At 40.2% G+C, this 14,258-nt stretch overlaps 1 long non-coding RNA gene across 1 annotated transcript in view; it reads right to left on the bottom strand.

The window, feature by feature from the left end:
- Nucleotides 1-302: 302 nt before the first annotated feature.
- Nucleotides 303-14,258, bottom strand: part of LOC138973005 (uncharacterized) — a 48,916-nt gene continuing 34,960 nt past the window's right edge. Inside the window, exons 4-5 of the long non-coding RNA XR_011457853.1 lie at nucleotides 12,085-12,262; nucleotides 303-525 (exon numbers count right to left, since the gene is read on the bottom strand). This is a non-coding gene — a long non-coding RNA (uncharacterized lncRNA). The remainder of the gene's footprint in view (nucleotides 526-12,084; nucleotides 12,263-14,258) is intronic.

Genomic DNA, 14,258 nt, shown 5'->3' with positions numbered 1-14,258 from the left:
GGAGAGTGATATTAAACGATTGTGTGCACCCTACGAGAAGAAAAAAGACTGATATTGTAATAAGCATGTGGGGAAAGGAGGAGGGGGAGGGGGGCTCATAGCTACCTTTTACGGCATGCATATTGCAGCAAACGTTTTCTTTTAAATGTGCTATGATTTTTGTTTTCCTTCTGTTTGCGCAGGGTGAGTGTTCATTAAAGTATAGACGCACTGCATGGCAAGAACCATACATAAAATTAGCTTTTATTGAACTACAGATTCATTCAAAGAATGTGAGACACTAAATTGACTCGTTGCAACACATTTTGTATACAGTCTTTCGCTTTATTAATCACATAATCGTTTGAACTTCGAGTCTTCACACAGACGATGGTGGTAGCACATCTTGGCCATTTCTCGCGAGTCTTGCGTCATTAGTATGACGTCACGATGACGACATACGCTGACGTCAATAATTACTGCTCTCTCGCTTGGTGGCAAGCCAGGATTACAGACACGATTTAGTCAGGCAAGGTGGCTTTCCAACTGAAATGAAAGGAATAAGAGAACGAATACAACAGAATCAAACAAGAACTTTCAAGAAAATTGATGAAAAAATGAAGCCGTGCCAGTGCGGCCTCAAATTTTGCAAATATGACGTCGTCATATATCGCTATCAAAAATCGGAGAAACACGACATAAACAAATGTACTCTGCTCACACTTACTTCCTTACTTAGGCCCTTTGCCCCCAGCGGAGCAAAGGCCATTGACGACATCTGCTCACACACACACACACACACACACACACACACACACACACACACACACACACACAAACACACACATACACACACACGCGCACACTCACACATACACACACACACACACACACACACACACACATACGTGTCTGGGGGGGGGGATATCTGGACATTTGCCGCAAAGACAAATGTGTTATATCTGGACTTGTTTATTTCTAAAGCTACAGACACGGAGTGTGAGTGTAAACATGTGTTAGACTTTAAGAATACTTTCTGAGATTTAAAAAAAAAAACACTCATTATTGAAAGTTACACACCCAAAAATAGAGATTCTGAAACACGTGTTATATCAGGACATCTGCCACCTAAAAGTGAGTGATAGCCGGACATATGACCGGAAAGCTGTAAATACTATCAACTTTATCAAAATAGCGTTACATGTGCGTGGTAGTACAAAAAAGCTACCAGTAATCCCAAATTAATTTTTTTTGACAGGGACAAACCAAGGGGAACTTTAACGCCTCTCGGCGTATTTTTTCGAGACAAATGTCTCCGCAGCTGATAGTTGGTAGACGTTATTGGATGTCGTTATTCAAATGCAATCTGTCAAAGACAGAAAGCTTAGAAAGGAATTACGTTGTATTGTTTTCCTGCTTTGCCTGGCTCAGGTCGGGAAATTCAGGACCGAAATGACCCAAGGTGCAACTCATTCCTTTTGATGAGTTTCAAGTTTCTTAACAGTTTTCGCAGCTGTTGGTAGACTTTATTGGATGTCGTTATTCAAATGTATCCGTCAGTGACAGAGAGCTTAGAAAGGAATTATGTAATTGGTAGACTTTATTGGATGTCCTTATTCAAATTACAAAGCGCTACAGACAGAAAGCTCACATTTTTTTTTTTTTTTTTTTTTTTTTTGCGCATGAAAAGACTTCAGGCCAGATTTTCTTTACAAAACCGGGGAGGTAGGGTAGGGGAAGGGTATTTTTTATTATTTTTTTTTTTTTTTTTAGCATGAAAAGACTAGGTGTCTAAAGCAGAGTTCCACTATACTTTTTGGTTTGAAACGTTCACAAATGCTTTGGGTATTACCAGATGTAGGCAACTAGATACTACAATGAATATATATATATATATATATATATATATATATATATATATATATATATATATATATATATATCGCAATAATTGATCATTTATGTCAAAAAGTGGAGATTTGTGCGCATGTTCGGGGTTATGCTCGATACAGACTAACACAGAATACCCAAACCCTAATGGGGAGCTGGGCCAATGTAAAAGCAATGTTTTGGCGTGAAATTGTTTTTCAGATTGCTTCTAGATTTCTCTCAAAATTAATTAACTCGTTTAATCGATGTGCCAGCTATGAGCAATAGCAAAATGGGCGGAGCTTAGGTTTGTTCCAGCTCTGACCCAATTCGCAAAACGGACAATATAAGGCCCTTATAGATGAAATATGTACTCCTGATGATAGAATAGCATATATTTAACACTTCCTATCAGTGGATGCCATCAAAGTGGTGAAATCTGCATGTTATGCGGCAAAAACGAAATGTTCCAGCTCTGAGGTGTTTGATCCTCCTTTCCCCGTCGCGATATAACCTTCGTGGTTGAAAACGACGTTAAACACCAAATAAAGAAAGACAGAAAGAGCCGGGGGAGTAACGAACCGGGGGAGTAACGAGCCGGGGGAGTAACGAGCCGGGGGGAGTAACGAGCTGATCCCGAATATATGATAAATGTTATGACCTTATGTTTTAAAATAAAGTCTTGAGACAGGGGTTCCACTGTAGCATACACAGGCTAGGGCATGATTTAAAGGCAAAAGTGGTTTAAAAAAAAAAAGAAGTACAGCTTACTTACATTTTTTGGTGTAAGTTAGACACGAAACCAGCACAACATAGTAGCAGAATGATAATACATGTAGTTTGAAGGAATATGGAGCCTTGGAGGACAAAATAAACAACAAAAGCCACTACTAACACAACATTTACTCTTTTTTTTAATATCAAAGTTCTAATGGAATTTTTTTTTCTAAAAACTGAGCTTGATTTACAAAACCTGACTGATACAAAAGCATAAAATCCAATATATGTCAGCAAACATAAAAACAACAAAAATATTAGTTTTAATTTAAAATCTAGCTGTTCTAAATTCAAAATACAGTTAAAAAGCAACTTGCTCATGTCATAGTAATAAAACAACCTCATATTATGTTAAACTGCGGAAAAAAAGTGTGTGTGAACAGGGATTGTTACTCAGGTTGTATCCGGACAAACACAAAACACAACAAGTCGCGTAAGGCGAAAATACAACATTTAGTCAAGTAGCTGTCGAACTCACAGAATGAAACTGAACGCAATGCAACGCAGCAAGACCGTATACTCGTAGCATCGTCAGTCCACCGCTCATGGCAAAGGCAGTGAAATTGACAAGAAGAGCGGGGTAGTAGTTGCGCTGAGAAGGATAGCACGCTTTTCTGTACCTCTCTTCGTTTTACCTTTCTGAGCGTGTTTTTAATCCAAACATATCATATCTATATGTTTTTGGAATCAGGAACCGACAAGGAATAAGATGAAAGTGTTTTTAAATTGATTTCGAAAATTTAATTTTGATAATAATTTTTATATATTTAATTTTCAGAGCTTGTTTTTAATCCGAATATAACATATTTATATGTTTTTGGAATAAGAAAATGATGGAAAATAAGATGAACGTAATTTTGGATCGTTTTATAAAAAAAAATGTTTTACAATTTTCAGATTTTTAATGACCATAGTCATTAATTAATTTTTAAGCCACCAAGCTGAAATGCAATACCGAAGTCCGGGCTTCGTCGAACATTACTTGACCAAAATTTCAACCAATTTGGTTGAAAAATAAGAGCGTGGCAGTGCCGCCTCAACTTTCATGAAAAGCCGGATATGACGTCACCAAAGACATTTATCAAAAAAATGAAAAATACGTCTGGGGATATCATACCCAGGAACTCTCATGTCAAATTTCATAAAGATCGGTCCAGTAGTTTAGTCTGAATCGCTCTACACACACACACAGACACATGCACATACACCACGACCCTCGTCTCGATTCCCCCCTCTACGTTAAAACATTTAGTCAAAACTTGATTAAATGTAAAAAGTAACAAAATGTGTGTTATATCCCGACATTTTGCTAAATTGTGAAAATGTAGGCAAATATGTATTACACATTATTTCAAGCCTCCATAGTTATTTTGGTGTGATTTTGAACACGTGTTTTATTTGGACGTCGAATTAAAATTATGTGTCCAAGTAAAGCGCTAAATTTCGCGCGGGAGTCGAGCTATCCCACCATAAACACACACACACACACACACACACAGAAAACACACACATACACACACACGCGCACACTCACACATACACACACACACACACACACACACACACACACACACACGCGCACACATACACACACACACACACACACACACACACACGCGCACACTCACACATACACACACACGCGCACACTCACACACACACACACACACACACACACACACACAAACACACACACACACACACACACACACACACACACAAACACACACATACACACACACACACACACACACACAAACATACACACACACGCGCACACTCACACATACACACACACACACACACACATACACACACACACCTAGGGAGACAAACCCCACTCTCGGCTCTTGTTGAAACATTCTGTCATTATAGTTGACTGAATGTAAACACAAGAAAGGTATGGTTGTTGGAACGTTGAATTATTGACAAAACAAAACGTTACGCTCACAGATATTTCGACCCAGCGGTCGTTTAAGTGCACAGACAGACAAACCCTAATCATACAGAAACAAATGTATCTGACAACATGTTAAACCGCTTGCAGGGAAGACACAAGCGAGGCAATAGATAAATAAATAAATGAATAAAACAGAAATCAGAAACAAGTCGCGTAAGGCGAAAATACAACATTTAGTCAAGTAGCTGTCGAACTGAACGCAATGCAACGCAGCAAGACCGCATACTCGTCGCATCGTCAGTCACCCGCTCACGGCAAAGACAGTGAAATTGACAAGAAGAGCGGGCTAGCAGTTGCGCTCAGAAGGATAGCACGCTTTTCTGTACCTCTCTTTGTTTTAACTTTCTGAGCGTGTTTTTAATCCAAACATATCATATCTATATGTTTTTGGAATCAGGAACCGACAAGGAATAATATAAAAGTGTTTTTAAATTGATTTCGAAAATTTAATTTTCATATTAATTTGTATATATTTAATTTTCAAGCGTGTTTTTAATCCAAATATAACATATTTATATGTTTTTGGAATCAGCAAATGATGGAGAATAAGATGAATGTAAATTTTGATCGTTTTAAATTTTTTATTTTTTTTACAATTTTCAGATTTTTAATGACCAAAGTCATTAACTAATTGTTAAGCCACCAAGCTGAAATGCAATACCGAAGGCTTCGTCGAACATTACTTGACAAAAAGTTCAACCAATTTGGTTGAAAAATGAGGGCGTGACAGTGCCGCCTCAACTTTCACGAAAAGCCGGATATGACATCATCAAAGACATTTATCAAAAAAATGAAACAAAATTATGGGGATATCATACCCAGGAACTCTCATGTCAAATTTCATAAAGATCGGTCTAGTAGTTTAGTCTGAATCGCTCTACACACACACACACACAGACAGACAGACACACACACACACACACACGCACATACACCACGACCCTCGTCTCGATTCCCCCCTCTACGTTAAAACATTTAGTCAACACTTGACTACATGTAAAAAACAAGAGTTTCGATTTCAACCAAGTGACTGTTTTCTGTCTAAAGTTTGATTGTTGTTACATTTAGTCAAGTTTTGACTAAATGTTTTAACATAGAGGGGGAATCGAAACGAGGGTCGTGGTGTATGTGTGTGTGTGTGTGTGTGTGTGTGTGTGTGTGTGTGTGTGTGTGTGTGTGTGTGTGTGTGTGCGTGCGTGCGTGTGTGCGTGTGTGTAGAGCGATTCAGATCAAACTACTGGACCGATCTTTATGACATTTTACTGGAGAGTTCCTGGGATTGATATCCCCGAGAAAAAAAAAATCTGTTTTTTGATAAATGTTTTTAATGACGTCATATCCGGCTTTTCGTGAAAGTTGAGGCGGCACGATCACGCTCTCATTTTTCGACCAAATTGGTTGAAAGTTTGGTCAAGTAATCTTCGACAAAGCCCGGACTTCGGTATATCATTTTAGCTTGGTAGCCTAAAAATTGTGTAGAGCGATTCAGACCAAACTACTGGACCGATCTTTATTAAATTTTACATGATATCCCCGAACTTTTTTTCTTTTTTTCGATAAATACCTTTGATGACGTCATAGGAGAAACTGTCAATGATCTTTTCTACCCCCCACCCCTGCAACCCTTTCAACCCTCCTTCTACTGCACATCCTTAGCGAGCATTGTAACACACACGACGTTAGGGGGATAACAAAACATTGCCCTTTTGGGCCCAAAGGTCGTCATGTCAGCCGCACAGCCACTTGAGCACGAAGGCACTATAATGAAGACTGCGTGCAGTACCTGCAAGGCGTTGTGCGGTCGACCTCATACTAATATAAGGATGACAAACAAACAACAAAAAAGCTACATGTTGTTGGAGTGACGGGAATGCCGACGGATCTGCGGCAGACCCAAGAATATATAAAAAAAAAATATAAAAAAAATAAAACATAAAAAACCCACATAGAAACATTTAATTATTGACAAAGCAAAATGTTACATTTACAGTACGTCGACCTAGCGGCCTTTTAAGTAGGCTGACGACAAACACTTATGATACAAATGATAAACTTATCTCAAAATCGTGGATAAATCTCGCATGCGAGGTAATTTTTGGCTCACGTAAGTGTAGCCTATGCGATGATAAACTTTGTCTGTCTGTGCGTGCGTGCGTGCGTATGTATGTGTGTATGTCTGTGGTAGAAACTTTAACATTTCCGAGTCTATGGATTACGTCAGTCTCGGTCAAAAGTGTTCGACGTGTGTGATAGAAACTATTTGAAGACGTCACATTATGACGTAAGAGGGTTAGACGTCACGCAAAGGAATTACTGAAAGTCTCGGTCATTGTTATTGTGAGCGGGCCGAGACTTCTTGGCAGATCCAGGGTCTCGCTTTCTTGCATAGTTTCACCTATGCTTACTGTGTGTGTGTGTGTGTGTGTGTGTGTGTGTGTGTGTGTGTGTGTGTGTGTGTGTGTGTGTGTGTGTGTGTGTGTGTGTGTGTGTGTATGTGTGACGGAGTGATTGAGTTTGTGTTACTGTTTGTCGATTTCTTACGTGAGCCTTGAAGGCTTCGCCTCTTGTTCTTTCTGTATTTGGTGTTTAACGTCGTTTTCAACCATTCAAGGTTATATCGCGACAGGGAAAGGGGGGAGATGGGATAGGGGAAAGGGGGGAGATGGGATAGAACCAATTGTTAATTGTTTCTTGTTCACAAAAGCACTAATAAAACAAGAAGGGCAAAGCCCATACGACTCACATGCTTGACCTTGACCTTTCATGACATCATACACTAAGAACTGCTTTACACATTTTTCCTACCAAAATGCATGTGACCTTGACCCAAGGTCAAGGTCATCCAAGGTCATGCAACACAAAGCTGTTAATTCAAGACATAGGAAGTACAATGGTGCTTATTGGCTCTTTCTACCATGAGATATGGTCACTTTTAGTGGTTCACTACCTTATTTTGGTCACATTTCATAAGGGTCAAAGTGACCTTGACCTTGATCATATGTGACAAAATGTGTCTCATGATGAAAGCATAACATGTGCCCCACATAATTTTTAAGTTTGAAACAGTTATCTTCCATAGTTCAGGGTCAAGGTCACTTCAAAATATGTATACAATCCAACTTTGAAGAACTCCTGTGACCTTGACCTTGAAGCAAGGTAAACCAAACTGGTATCAAAAGATGGGGCTTACTTTGCCCTATATATCATATTTAGGTGAGGTATTCATTTTAAAAAACTTCAGAGAAAATGGGAAAAATGTGAAAAATAGTTGTTTTTTAGACAACATTTATGGCCCCTGCGACCTTGACCTTGAAGCAAGGTCAAGATGCTATGTATGTTTTTTGGGGCCTTGTCATCATACACCATCTTGCCAAATTTGGTACTGATAGACTGAATAGTGTCCAAGAAATATCCAACGTTAAAGTTTTCCGGACGGCCGGACGGACGGACGTCCGGACGGACGGACGGACGGACGGACGGACGGACGACTCGGGTGAGTACATAGACTCACTTTTGCTTCGCATGTGAGTCAAAAATTGCTCCAGGGGCTTGCAACGTAGTACAATATATGACCTTACTGGGAGAATGCAAGTTTCCAGTACAAAGGACTTAACATTTCTTACATACTGCTTGACTAAAATCTTTACAAACATTGACTAATGCGAGGTAATGCTTGCTTGCATTATGTGTGAGCCATAAGTGTTGGTTTGTCTGTTTTCTTCAAAGACCACTGGGTAGACGTACTGTGAGTATGACGTTTTGTTTTGTCAATAATTAAACTTTCCAATCACCTACAATTCGTGTTTTTTTTATTCTGAAGTTTGGAACGTTAGGTCTATCTGATTTGGGATTTCAAGCGAGACTCGCCAGTGCAGAACAGCAGGAGGGCAAAACATGTCCCAAATGACGTTAACAAATAAACACTTCCAATCATTTCATGGAATAAAGAAATCGCGGCAATTAGGTTATGGCGGAGTAAACATTACGGTTTAGCTCAACAGACAGACACAAAAAGGATGCCGAGTTATAAGATATCAATGGTCGACTGAGTTTAACCCTCGGTTCTCCTGTCAAAGTAACACTTTAAGTGTAAATGCATGAAAAGGTTTAAACTGCAAATGTCAACTGCATGGAAAAAGCATTTGAATGTACACCCCCTGACGGCTGACATTTAAACAAAAACACAAAAAAACCGACTCAGTTCAAAGAAAGATAACTCTGTGTAGGCTCAGAAGTTCTTGGCGAACAAATAGTCTTGTTTAGCTCCCCTTACAATACCTGCGGTAGCGCTTCCACAACAGACAAACAACACAATGCCGAGCACTATAAAATGTCCACGGTCGGCTGATTTTACAATAACCTTTACAACCATCGATGGTACAGATACCATGAAAATGAAATGCCAAACAAACAACATTAATTTGCTGTTGAATTTACCTCTTTGTCCTTTAGTTCACAATAAAAAAAGTGCACACACACACACACACATACACACACACACACACACACACACACACACACACACACACACACACGAGCAACACATACACACACACACGCACATAACCACACACACACACGCACACACACACACACACACACACAGACACATGCACTCACATACACACACGTGACACATACACACACGCACACGTGATAAAAACACGCACACACACACACACAAACACACACACACACTGGGACACACACACACACACACACACACACACACACACACACACACAAACGCGCGCGCGCGCTCACACAGAGGCATGCACACACACACTTAACACACACTTACGGACGCACACACACACACACACACGCATACACACACACACACACATACACACTTACATACACCCAGACATGCACCTATGCACACACACGCACACACACACACACACACACACACATACATCCCCCCACACACACGCATACACACACAATCACTCACATGCGATCGCGCGCGCACACTGGTGCGTCAGTGTGCAATTATTTAATCAATCAATCAATCAATGAGTCTTATATCGCGCATATTCCGTGGGTACAGTTCTAGGCGCTCTGCAGTGATGCCGTGTGAGATGAAATTTTATACGGCCAGTAGATTGCAGCCATTTCGGCGCATATTTACCTTTCACGGCCTATTATTCCAAGTCACACGGGTATAGGTAGACAATTATTAACTGTGCCTAAGCAATTTTGCCAGGAAAGACCCTTTTGTCAATCGTGGGATCTTTAACGTGCACACCCAATGTAGTGTACACGGGGGGAGGTTCGGACACCGAAGAGAGTCTGCACACAAAGTTGACTCTGTGAAATAAATTTCCGCCGAACCTGGGATCGAACTCACGCTGACAGCGGCCAACTGAATACAAATCCAGCGCGCTACCAACTGAGCTATATCCCCGCCCAAGATAACAATGTGTGTAAAGTGATTGCAAAACATTTTGTGAATGTGTTTGGTTTAATCAAATTAATGCCAAATTCTAAACTGAAATTGTTCCTCAAAGACTTAATTTTTTGCTAACCTTAAGCATCTCTGTCGGTATTATGATAACAAGACAGTCGAATTGCCTAAAAAGCATTATAGAGATAATTACACATTAACATGCTTCCATTTGAAACTTCGAGGTCTTTATCGGGGATTGACGCCCGACAAAAGCTAATTGAAGCCCGACGGAGCGAAGCGACGGAGGGCTTCAATTAGACTTTTGTCGGGCGTCCGACCCCGATGAAGACCTCGAATTTTCAAATGGAAGCATGTTAATGTTATTGTAATTCAATCTGACGACGATCCATTTCCTGCTTTCACGCGGTTGTAAACAGACAGAATTGGTTCTGTTCTGTTCACACACTACTTTCAGTCCACCTACCTGCAAGGGTCAAGTCCCAAGAAATATGTCTCTGTATTCCTATCGTATCACTCTGCTCCTGTTTTGTTTTCTTTCACACACATTTTCCCTTCTTTTTTTGACGGGTTTTTGGACAGCAAACTTTAAAACAAATTATGTTCATCACAAAAGCGATCTTTGGAATTGACTGACGTAGTCCGGAAGAATTCATCCATCAACTTACGTCACGTATTCGACGTCATCACTTCGCATACCTTATGGTCTCAGTATTTCGTTGGCCTTCATATTTCCTACTTGTAAAATGACCCTCAAAGCTAACCGAGACTAGTTGAGGCTGTATCAATGCGCCTCGCCAGCAGGTTGCTAATGGATTTTTAAGCGAGTGGTTATCGACAATTAATGACCGGTAATGTTTAACGAGTTGGGGCATTCTGACCAATCACAGGATCTGTTTCATTAAAACGGCAACTTGATTGTATTACAATTTGAGTTCAAGGGTATTCAAACTTGATGTATAGAGTGATAAAACAAATTTGCAATGTGTTGTGTCCGGAATCGCAGTTTTTTGCATTTCTAGCTACATTGGATAAACAAAATTAGTAATCTATTCTATTTTACTAAAGTTAAATCAGACTCAGTCAAACAATGTTAACGATTTGTATCACACAGTTTACACAACAATGACAGTTAAAAAGTGATAGCGTCTTGTCTGATAGATGTGCTTAACCAATACGCCGCACGGCGCGTTACCTCACTCCCCTCGCCCTGTTCTCGGGACTGCCCCACTGACTTGGGTGGAGCGATACAGATTTCCGCTGTTACTTCACCTTTTTCCGCTATTACGCCACTTTTTCCGGATTCTTCCGCCGTCGCCCCTGCCGATGATAGCTCCGCCCATATTACTCCTTAGCCCCTCCTACTTTCCGCGGCAGCATACTTTCCGGCTTTTTTCAGTTTTATTACGTTTAATTCCGGACGCCGCCGGAAAAAAACGGAATAAAACGGAAATAGTCCCAATACTCAGGACACGTTTTTACCTGGGATTGTGCCTTTAACACTATGGTACCCTCAAACAAGACCCAGACCTGGGAACTATTGTTTTACCCTTGGAGTATTCTCAAAGAAACTTGGTATATTTTGAAAAAAATCATGAGCGCACTACGCACTTTATTTAAACACATAATTGTGATTCAAACATGCTTCACATGCGTCCGTCGCACCGTTAATTAAGTTTACTAATACATTTAAAACAAATGCTTCTATCACGGTTTACTCACAAAACGTATAATCATGTGTCAAAATAGTGGATCAGCTTTGGGATATGCTTGTGAAGAAAAGTGGTGTAGGAATTTTTCTCGTCGTATTATTTTTCAATTAGGCGTAAGGAGCACATTTCAGGCAATCCTGGATACAAAAAACGGCAAATCGTATGGATTCCCAGGCCTGAAGACCCAACAAGCGATAATGCCAACAGATCGATTGGCATTGAAGATGAGCTCCTTGAAGATTGACACATATGCTAACAAACTCACAGTTGGGCCAAGATCGACATCAGTGCTGTAAAATGTCATCGCTTTTTAAATCTGCCCAAAATCCGCAAGCAAATTATTTGAAATATGAGACGACGCTAGTCAAAATACATACCATATCTCCTAAAAAACCAATCTGTACAATCCAAATTGCTATTGCAGGTCTTATATCTGGTTAAGACGTCATGGTGACCATCGTAAAAACAGCAGCGGTGTTCAATTTGGCAACAGGGTCTCTTCGTAGTTCCCCACTCGCAGATGTCCTCTCCCTCGCTTGAAGCACATGTTTTTGACTGTAAAAACAAAACGGTTATAATGTGTTTTATCATTGCGTCTATAGAACTCCCTGAAATAAATCCGGTTATCTCACATCGTTCTATTAACAATGGTACCGAAAGAGAGAGAGAGAGAGAGAGAGAGAGAGAGAGAGAGAGAGAGAGAGAGAGAGAGAGAGAGAGAGAGAGAGAGAGAGAGAGAGAGAGAGAGAGAGAGAGAGAGAGAGAGAGAGAGAGAGAGAGAGAGAGAGAGAGAACGAACGAACTTTATTACTCAAGGATGGAGGTTTTAGTCTCACGCATAGTCTTACAATCTGTCCCTGCTAAACTAAGACATAAAAATAAAGACAATAAAAGGACAATAATTGTCAATCGCAATCATACAGTATTACTATTTACAGCATTACCTATACGAATACATAATGCATGATAGAACATTGAAATGTACATGTATATGTATGTCCATATCGCCGTCCGGGAATACAACTGCCGTAACTCCATTTTTTGCTTTTTTGACATTTTTGGCATTCCATATCAGCATATCAAGGGGCATAACTTAGCAAAGTCGTAAACACTATCTCCCATAAATAAACGCCCTGTCATCAAAAAACAATTACTGTATCTCAACTCACTTCGAATCTTGTGGGAAGAAGACTGCCGTAAATTGATTTACCTCAACTGTATTTGTATTTTTCATTTTTTGCCGGAAACACAACTGTCGTATGTCAACTTACGGTTGTAGCATTGCAGATTTTTACAAAATGATTGCTAGGAATGCCTCAAGTTTCTCACATACGACAATTGTTCTCCAGCTTTCTCTTCAATTTCAATACTTTTCGTAAAAATTGCGATTCACATTTTTATTTTACTTTCTTGTTCCTGTTGTTTGGCGCCACAATTGCCAAAACATCAAACCACGAAAGCTGAAGCATCAAACCACGAAAATAGGTAAGTGAAAATATCCGAGATCTCTGAATAAAGCCTACAACGAATATCAAAATAAACCAATGCATATTACCAAGCATTTAAGACTATAATAACCAGTATTAATCATTATTTAGCACAACTTCGTTGTTTTGTATAATTGTATTGGTGGGGGACACCTGGGCAGGTTGAGACACGAGGCAGGCTGACTGACAAGTAACATTCTGGCAGATCTTGTTGTTGTTGAGATTTTGTTTTTTTGAAAAATTAGTACACTTTAATATTACTTTTGTTCCACGAACAGTATCTGCAATGAAATATCGAGTGAAACCATCATAAGTCTCATAAATATTTTTAAGATTTGAAATCTAGTAAGGCATGCTTAGCATGGACGTGCCCCATCTTGCCATATTTTTGTCCTTGAGTTTCAAAGCGTTGCTTTCCTTTCTGTTTTGGTCAGTGTTTGCCAACCATGGGAATCCATGTCCGAGGAAGCTTTCATCAAGGGGATTCCAGATTCGAGGGTCGGGGAAGGCAGTGTACGGCCATGGCAATGCGAGCAGTGGCACATCACTGTGTCAAGGACGTGTCTCTGTGGACCACGCAGGATCTTGATGAAATACTACATGACGGAGACAGGCTGTACTTGTCTGCAGCTGAAGCCCATGACGTCACAGTGCTTTTTCCCAGTGAAGCTATTCAAACTGTAGTGATTGAAGGACGCAAAGTAAACCTTCATGTCGACAATAATCGCAATGGAATGCTTGGCAGCAGAGATGCTTCCCTCGATGAGGGTGCAGTGACTTTACAGCAAACTGTTGAACAGATTGAACATGCTGCAGTCTTCACTGTTGGGGGTGTCTTTTCTTCTTATACCATTGGCATCATGAAAGTTCTGTCAACATTTTACGTATTTGATTCCCACAGCAGGGATAAGAAAGGAATATGTCATCCTGAAGGTCGTGCTTGTGTTACCTGCCGCCGATTTAAAGCATGGGCTGTCAACTGAAGGATGGCGTCTTCCTCCCCGTCCTGAAAACCCTTCCGTCTGTTCCAGACGCGTGCCTAGACATCATCTTCTGCACCAGCC

The sequence above is a fragment of the Littorina saxatilis genome, linkage group LG8 (genome assembly GCF_037325665.1).
Source record: "Littorina saxatilis isolate snail1 linkage group LG8, US_GU_Lsax_2.0, whole genome shotgun sequence".
Lineage (NCBI taxonomy): Eukaryota > Metazoa > Mollusca > Gastropoda > Littorinimorpha > Littorinidae > Littorina > Littorina saxatilis.
This window is presented reverse-complemented; position numbering and strand designations above follow the sequence as displayed.